Genomic DNA, 8,728 nt, shown 5'->3' with positions numbered 1-8,728 from the left:
TAACTGAATCCACAAAAAGCCTGAGAAAGCTTGGGAAAGAATGGAGTGAAGCATGTTTTCTTGGTAGCAGAAATTTCTTGGGTCTGCTCCGCTTGCTAGAGGCAAGCAAGCGCTCTCATCTAAGAGAGGTTTCCTGACTCAGCTTCAACTGCAAAACCCTGCAGCTCATTAAGAGGTCCTGCCACGAAACAATTAAACGGTGTTGACAAAAAGCTGAACGCATGCTTTTTGGTTTTCAGCTGTAGCAGGAAAAAAGCTGTGCCGTTTAAAAATGCCGGCTTTCTGGGCTATCCTGCCAGGGCAAACTCTGACTCTTTTACGCAGGCGGTTCCTGTGGTTTGCAAGCACAGGCTGCTGAAGCTCGCTGGCTGGCAGGGACCTTGAAATCCCATAGAATTGTGGCTATAAACATGGCTACAGTCTGTACCTCTGCCATGAGGCTGGAAAGCTAAGGAATGGACTGGATCTACCTGGCAAAGCCACGGCTTTAATCCTACTCATATTGCTCAGTAAATTAAAAACTCACGTGTTCAGAAAAAGAGAGATATATAGTAAAGAGAGATTCAAAGACAAAGAGAATTTTAAATGATTTACAGTGTGTTGAAAATAATATGCAGACTAAAAGTTAAAATTATTAAATTAAAAAAAAGTAAGAAAAAGAGAAGTTGTATGTGGTAGTACAAGCCTTTAATCCCAACGCTTGGGAGGCAGAGGAAGATTGACCTTTGTGACTTCAAGGTGTGGTAGCACAGGCCTTTAATCCCAGTGCCCAGAAGGCAGAGACAAACAGATCTCTGTGAATTCAAGGTGTAGTAGCATACACCTTTAATCCCAATGCCTGGGAGGCAGAGACAGGCGATCTCTGATAGTTCAAGGAGAGCCTGGTCTACAGAGTTATTCCAGGTCAAAGAGATATAGAGAATATAAAATAAAAGTAAAAATAAATGAAATAGAGGTTAAAATAAAGCGTACAAAGATTGAAAATACACAGAGAATCTTGATACTGTATACTATTATGCTCTCTTTGAATTGTTTGAATGCTGAGGAAGGAGCAACAGCTGCCAAAAGATATTTGTTTATAAATGCTGCTGAACTAATCCAACGTAGAGATTTTGATGCCTTGACTTTGAAATGTGGATCTAAGGCATGATGCTTACGAAAGGAGTTTCCTATTTTGTTTTCACAGAGGGTGAGAGTCTGTGGATTTCTTATATTCCTATACGGTATGATGGACCACGCCCTGCTAAATGGTTGCTGTGAATACCTTCAGAAAATTGTTTCGCTCAACTGCCAACTGAGATGAAACTGTCACACAGGTTATACCATGAAAGACCTAATTAACGACTCCCCCATTCAGCAGGAAGCAGTTTGGAGAGAAAAAAACTGCACCCATGTTCCCAAATATGGTTTATAAATGTTCTCTTACATTTAAAGGGGGATATGATATAGATATGAATAATTTGCATTAGTATAGATTTTGCTTTATTGATAGAGATTTAAGGTCAGTTTTGTTATATGTATATGTATTTCTGATCTTGATTAAGGTATTGTGATTGTGTAGTTCACTTAAAAATGTAATGTATATAGGTTGTTAATAGACAATCATAATAGTCAAGTTTGTAGTCATGTTAGTTAGATTTTCTAGATATATAGATAGATATATAGTTAGATCGGCATTCTTCATATCTTTCAAAGACTACGGAATATGCTATTAAATGTTTTAATAACTTAGGACTTTTCATGACAATGAGACACTCTGCTCCTGGCAGCACCAATCTACTTCAAGAGGAAGATGGGCATCGAAGAGGATCCTTATGGAGTTTGATAGCCATTTGGGCAAGAAACTGCTCTTGCCTGGACTATTGCATAAACTGGACACAGAGAACCCGCAGAGAGAGGACTGCTGAACTTGCCTAAAGGTGAGATGATCTTTCGGGGTTCCTGATTCATGAAAGAGTCTGCAAGACATTCTTCAGGACAAGCAGATAGTGACTGCCTTTGAAATTTCCTGCTTTGTGGAAATGTCTGCTGGAAACTATGGGCCTCTAGGCTGAAGATGGATGCCCCAATGGTACAGAGGAACTTTGGGTGACTGTCCAGGCAGTGAGATGTCTCTGTCATTTCTAGAACTTTGGATTTCTTGTTTGCTTAGGTAATATTGTATCTTTCTGGAGTCTTTGATAGAGTTAAGAATAGTTCGTTATAGTTATAGTTTTCCTTAGTTATGATATAGATTATTGTAATTTTTACTTGATAACTGTTTTGTTATATGTAATTTTGCTCCGTTAAAGTTAAAGCCTTCTTTTTTTTTTTGTTTAAACAGAAAAAGGGGAAGTGATGTGGGAGTGTCATATATCAATCTGTTGATTTCATTGGTTAAGCAATAAAGAAACTCCTTGGCCCTGATAGGTTAAAACATAGGTGGGAGGAGTAAACAGAATAGAATGCTAGGAGGAAGAGGAAGTGAGGTCAGACTCTGCTCTGCTCCCGGGGAGACTTGACAGCTCTGCTCTCTGGAGCAGAGATGCCAGGCTCCGCTCTCCCAGGCATCTCCGACCCAGGATGGATGTAGGCTAGAATCTTCCCAGTAAGCGCACCTTGGGGTGTTTACACACATTATTAGAAATGGGCTAAATTAATATGTGAGAATTAGCCTAGAAGAGGCTAGATAGAAATGGGCCAAACAGTCTTTAAATGAATACAGTTTGTGTGTTGTTATTTCGGGCATAAGCTAGCCAAGAGGCCAGGGTGTTGGGGACACAGCCCCGCCGCTCCTATTTCAACAAGAGATCTAAACAGAGAATTTTCAACAGAAGAATTGCAAATGGCTGAAAGACACTCAAAGAATTGCTCAAAATTCCTAGCCATCAAGGAAATGCAAATCAAAATGACTCTGAGATACCATCGTACCACCTGTAAGAATGGTTGAGATAAAAAACACTAATGATAGCTTATGCTAGAAAGGATTTGGAGTAAGGCAAACACTTCCATTGATGGTGAGAATGCAAACTTGTACAACCCCTCTGTACAATCAGTATGGTGGTTTCTAAGAAAAATGGGAATCAACTTACCTCAAGACCCAGCAATACCAAACTTGGGCATATACCCAAAGGATATTCAACCATACTCCAATCACATTTGTCCAACTATGTTCATAGCAGGATTATACATAAAAGCAAGAACCTGGGAACAACCTAGATGCCCCTCAACTGTAGAATGGATAAACAAAATGTGGCACATTTACACAACAGAGTACTACTGAGCAGTAAAATAAAACAATGACATATTGAAGTTTGCATACGAATGTATGGAACAAGAAAAAACATTCTGAGTGAGGCAACCCAGATGCACAAAAATGAGCATGGCATATACCCACTCATAGGTGAATATTTGTTGAAAAAAAAAGGATAAAGATCTTATAGTCCCTGTCCTCAGAGAAGCTAAGTAATAAAGAGACCCTTAAGAGAAACATACATCGATTCCTCTGGGAAAAGGAAATAGAAAATCTCTGAGAAAATTGGGAGCATGGGGGTGAGAAACAATATGATTGAGATGGGGAAAGGACACAGAGAGAGAACGAGGGAAGAGATATCTTGATATAAGGAGTCATTATGGGGCTAGGAAAATACCTAGCATTAGAGAAATTCTCAGGAATCCATAAGGATGACCCCAGCTAAGACCCTAAGCAATAGAGGAGAGGGTGCCTGAACTGGCCTTGCTCTGTAGTCAGATTGATGACTATCTTAAATGTCTTCATAGAACATAACATCCAGCACCTGATGAAAGCAGATGTAGAGAACCACAGTAGAGCATTGATCTCCCAAAGTCTAGTTGACGAGAGGGAGGAGTGAAAATATGAGCAAAGATTTTAAGACCATGAAGAAGATACCCACTGAAACAGCTTACCTGAGCTAATGGAAACCTTCCAACTCTGGCCAGACATCAAAGGAACAAGCATAGGATCAACTAGGCACTCTGAATGTGAGTGACATTTGTATGGCTGGGACAGTCTATGGAGCCACACTGGCAGTGAGACCAGGGTTTTTCCCTACTGATTGTTCTGGCTTTTTGGAACCCATTCTTTCTGGAGACAATCACAAGCAACCAGGGCAGTATGTTACCATCAGAGTCCAACTGTCCTATGACAGCAAAACTTGACTATTCCAATACAGCTGATGCACCAGAAAAAGACCTTAAAAACCAACTTTATGAAGATAATTGATGTCCTTAAAAGGAAATGAATAAATCCTTTAAAGAAAATCAGGACAAGATAAACGATATACTGGAGGAAATTAATACATCCCATAAAGAAAGCCATGAAAAAGAAACAGCTGAAGGAAACAAATAAAAGTGTTCATGATTCAAAATGGAAAAAATAAGCAACAAAGAAAACACAAAGTAGGAATTCTAGAAGACAAGAATCTAGGTAAGCAAAGAGGAAATAGACACATATGCATCATTTACAGATGACAAGAAATGGAAAAGAGAATATCAGACATTGAAGTTAAATAACCTCCGTCAATGAAATGTGAAATCTAAAAAAATCTTTTTACACAAAACATTCAGGACATCTGGGACACTACAAAAAGACCAAACCTAAGAATAATAGGAACAGAAGAAGGAGAAGAATCTTAGCTTAAAGATCAAAAAAATATATTCAACTAAATCATTCAAGAAGATTTTCATAACACAAAGAAGGATATACCTATATAAGTACAAGAAGCATATAGAAAACCAAATTGATTAGACCATAAAAGTAAGTCTTTTCACCATGAAATAACAAAACACTAAATATACAGAGCAAAGAGTGTTAAAAGGTGCAAGGGAAAAAGAACAAGCAACATAAAGGTAGACTTATTAGAATTTTACCAAACTTCTCAGTGGAGACCCAAAAAGTCAGAAGGGCTTGAACAGAGGTCCTGCAGACTCTAAGAGACCACAGATTCCAACCCAGATTACTATACTCAGCAAAATTTCCATCACCATACGAGAAAAAAAACAACAAGATATTCCATTATAAAGTCATACTTAAACACCAATTCAGCCCTACAGAAGGTAATAGAAGGAAAACTACAAAACAAGGAGGTTAACTACAGTCATGAAAACACAGGAAGTAAATAATATCACACCAACAAAACTATTAGGAAAAGACCACACACACACACACACATATTTTCACACACACACACATTTTCACAAATATACACACTCACAGCACCATAAACAAAACCCCAAAACTGGAATTATCAATCATTGGACATTGATATCTCTCAATATCATTGGACTCAATTCTAAATGGAAAGACACAAACTAACAGTAAAAGATGTGATTCACTCTTCTGATCCACACAAGAAACACACCTGATTATCAAATACAGATATTGCCTCAGAGAGAAGTGTTGGAAAAAGGATTTTCAAGCATCAGGCCTGTGAAACAAGCTGATGCATCCATTCTAATATCTAATATGATAAACTTCAAACACAAAATTACTCAAAAGAGATGAGGAAAGACTTTTTATTATCATCAAAAGAAAAAAATCCACCAAAATGATGTTTAAATTCTTATCATTTCTCCTTAAATGCAAGGGAACCTGCATTTGTAAAAGAACATTACTAAAGTTTAAATACATCATATACATTGACCCTCACACATTGATAGTGGGAAACTTAACACCCCACTCTCAGCAACAGACCAGGGCAGCAGAGAAAAACTCAACAGAGAAATGCTGAAGCTAAGATATGTAATGAACCAATGAGCCAAACAGATATCTACAGAACATTCTCCCAAAGCCAAAAGAATATACCCCTTTCTCAGTACCTTACAGAACTTTCCCCAACATTGATTACATAATCAATCACAAAGCAAGTCTCAACAGATACAATAAAACTGAAATAATCCCCTGCATCCTCTCAGACCACTAGATTAAAGCTGGATTTCAACAACGGAATGTCTACAAACTCATGGAAAATGAACAACTCTCTACTGAATGATTATTCATTCTGAACACAAATAAAGAAATTAAAGACTTCCTAGATTTAAATGAAAATGAATGCACACCATATCCAAACTTTTGGGACACTGTAAAAGAAGTGTTAAGAGCAGAATTCATACCACAAAGCTCTTTTGAAAAACTGGAAGTACCTCATACTAGCAACCTAACAGCACACCTGACAGCTCTAGAGCACAAAGAAGAAAGAATACCCAAGAGGAGTAGACAGCAAGAGATATTCAAACTGAGGGCTGAAATGAATAAAGTAGAAAAAAGGAGAAAAATACAAAGAATCAATAAAACAAAGAATTGGCTGTTTGAGTAAATCAAGAAGATAGATAAACCCTTATTCAAATTAACTAAAGACAGACTATCCAAATTAATAAAATAAAAAATGAGAAGTTGTAACATAACAACATTCACCAGAGATATTCAAAGAATCATAAGGACAGCTGTTAAAAATTTATTTGACCCCACATTGGAATATCTAAAACAAATGGCAATAGTTTTGATAGGTACCATTTATCAAAGTTAAATCAGAATCAGATAAACAATTGTAACTCCTAGAGAAATAGAAGCAGTCATTAAAAGTTTAAAACCATAAAAAGACCAGGGCCAGAATGTTAAACACAGAATTCTTCCACACTTTCAAAGAAAAGTTAAGTCTAATAATCCTAAATATTTTCCACAATATAGAAACAGAAGGAACATTGCTAAATTCATTTTATGAGGCCATAGTCATAAACAAAATGATACAACTATTCAACAAAGAGCGAGAACTATAGATCCATTTTCCTTATGAACATAGCTGTAAGCATTCTCTATAAGATATTTTCAAATTGAATTCAAGAACACATCAAAATAATTATCCACCATTACCAAGGAGGAAGGTTATCAGAGATGTAGGGATGGTCCAACTGACAAAAATCATTTAATGTAATCTATAGTACAAACAAACAAACAAACAGAGAAAGAAAAAAAAAACACATGGTCATCTGGTTAGATGTTGAGAAGCCTTTGACAAAATTTAAAACCCAATATGATAAAAGTATCAAATACAGTTGAAATATAAGAGACAGACTTAAACACAGTGAAGGCAATTAACAGGAAGTCTATAGCTAACATCAAATTAAGTGGAGAGAAACTCAAAGCTGCCCTACCAAAGTCAAAAACAAGACTACACGGTCCACTCTTTCCATATCTATTCAATATAGTAATCGAGTTCCTAGCAATAAGACAACTGAAGGAGATTGAGGGAACACAAATTGGAGAGAAAAATGGCAAAGTCTTGCTGTTCAAAATATGATCTGATAATATACATAACTAAACCCTAAAATTACAGCAGGGAAGTGTTACAACTGATACACACCTTCAGTGAAGTGAATATATAGAAAATTAACTCAAAAAATCAATAGCCTTCTTAGACACAAATGACAATCTTAATTGGAAAGAAATAAGAGAAAAAACACCCTTTACAATAGTCACATATAATGTTAGATATCTTGGGGTAGCTCTAACCAAGCAAGTTAAATATTTGTTTGATAAACATCTCAAGTTTTTGAAAAAATAAATTGAAGAAGTTATCAGAAGATGCAAAGGACTCCCATGCTCATGGATTAGTAAAGTCAAAACAGAAAAATGACCATTTTACCAAAAACAACTATAGATTCAGTGAAATTCCCATCAAAACCCCAACACAATTTTTTTCAAACCTCAAAGGACAATGTTCAACTTCATATGGTAAAGTAACCATCCTGTACAAGAAAAGAATATCAGGAGGTATCCCCATCCCTGATTTCAAGCTGTACTGCAGAACAATTATAATACAACTGCATGATATTAATCAAAAAGTGTATTGGAGGTTGATCAAAGAAATCAAATCAAAGATACTGATGTGAATCCTCTCACCTGTGAATTTTCTTTATAAAGGAGCCAGAATTGTTCAATTGTAAAAGAAAACATCTTCAACAAACGATGCTGGTCTAACTGGATACCTATGTGTAGAAAACTAGATCAGTATATATCACCCTGCACAAAACTCAAGTCCAAGTGGATCAAAGATCCCCAGTAGAAATCCAGTTACTCTAAATCTGATAGAAGAGGAAGTGGGAATACCATTGAACACTTTGGCACAAGAGTCAACTTTCTGAATAGAACACCAGTAGCATAAGCGCTAAGATTGACAGTTACTAAATGGAACCTTCATGAAACTGAAAAGCTTCTGAAAGGCAAAGGATACTACAAAGAATAAAAAACAACAGCCCTCAGAATAGGAAAAGATTTTTACCAACTCTACACCCAATAGAGAGGTAATATCCAAAATAAATAAAAAAAAGAACCTCAAGAAACTAAGTACCAAGAATATAAATAATCTAGTTTAAAAAGGGGTACAGATCTAAAAGAGTGTGCCTAACCTATTGCATTTTGTCATGCTTCATTTGGTTGATAACCCCGGGGGTCCTGCTCTCTTCTGAAAGGAAACAGAGGAAGAAATCAACCTAGAAGACAGAAAAGATTGTGTTTGGAAGCTGAGAGAAGTGGACAGAGGGGAAACCATGCGGCAGTAAAGATACTTTGAAAACAAAGATAAGTGATTGATTTAATAAAGCAAACACAAAACCAGTAGCTCTCCTATGTTCAAATGACCAATAGAAAGAGAACGAAATGAGGGAAACAACACTTTCACAGAAGACTAAAATAATTTAGGATACCTTGGAGTAATTCTAATCAAACATGTGA

Source organism: Alexandromys fortis, unplaced genomic scaffold, assembly GCF_014885135.2.
Source record: "Alexandromys fortis isolate MF-2015 unplaced genomic scaffold, M_Fortis_MF-2015_v1.1 scaffold_135, whole genome shotgun sequence".
NCBI classification, from domain to species: domain Eukaryota; kingdom Metazoa; phylum Chordata; class Mammalia; order Rodentia; family Cricetidae; genus Alexandromys; species Alexandromys fortis.
This window is presented reverse-complemented; position numbering follows the sequence as displayed.